This window comes from Pteropus vampyrus, unplaced genomic scaffold, assembly GCF_000151845.1.
Source record: "Pteropus vampyrus isolate Shadow unplaced genomic scaffold, Pvam_2.0 Scaffold291, whole genome shotgun sequence".
Taxonomy (NCBI): domain Eukaryota; kingdom Metazoa; phylum Chordata; class Mammalia; order Chiroptera; family Pteropodidae; genus Pteropus; species Pteropus vampyrus.
The window spans coordinates 838,545-839,085 of NW_011889072.1; the positions used below are offsets into that span (position 1 = coordinate 838,545).

Below are 541 nucleotides of genomic sequence, written 5' to 3' on the forward strand. Positions count from 1 at the left end.
AGCAGCCTAACTGACCTTGAATACTTACAGTGAAATGCGGGCGGAGAAGGAATCGGGCCTGAAATCTGCGAAGCTCCCAGCCCGTCCGCGGGCCCGTCCTGCGGGACGTGAAGGTGCGCAGACCTGACAAGGGCCGCAGCGGTCAGCCGCCTGGCGGAGCTGCCGCAGGCACCGCAGGGACACGGGTGCCCTCCCCTCACAAGCCAGAGCGTAAGGCTGCCGCCTGTGCTCCTGGGCCACTCCGTCTAGAGGGCACAGGCCACCTGTGTCCTCGAGGTGCCATTTTCGCCGGCCTGCAGAAAGCAGAAGCCACAGGGGCCCTGTCACCTGTGTGTATACATGAAGGACGCGTAGCCGGGAGCCTTGGGCCCACACCCAGCGGAGACCCTGGCTCCCCATGGGTGGGGCCGCTGCAGGGCGCCCCATGAGGGTGACCGCAACTGGGCAGAGCCCCTGCTGTGCGACAGCGGGGCTGTGCCCAGCAAAGCGGGCAGGGGAGGGACCTCCACCCCAGTGGCCTCGGGGGCGGACGCCCAGCCAG

At 68.0% G+C, this 541-nt stretch overlaps 1 protein-coding gene across 1 annotated transcript in view; it reads left to right on the plus strand.

Annotated features, from left to right (window-relative positions):
- The window catches only part of BOK (BOK, BCL2 family apoptosis regulator), a 14,146-nt gene that overhangs the window by 12,392 nt on the left and 1,213 nt on the right, over positions 1-541 (plus strand). The gene's annotated exons all lie outside the window — the stretch shown is intronic.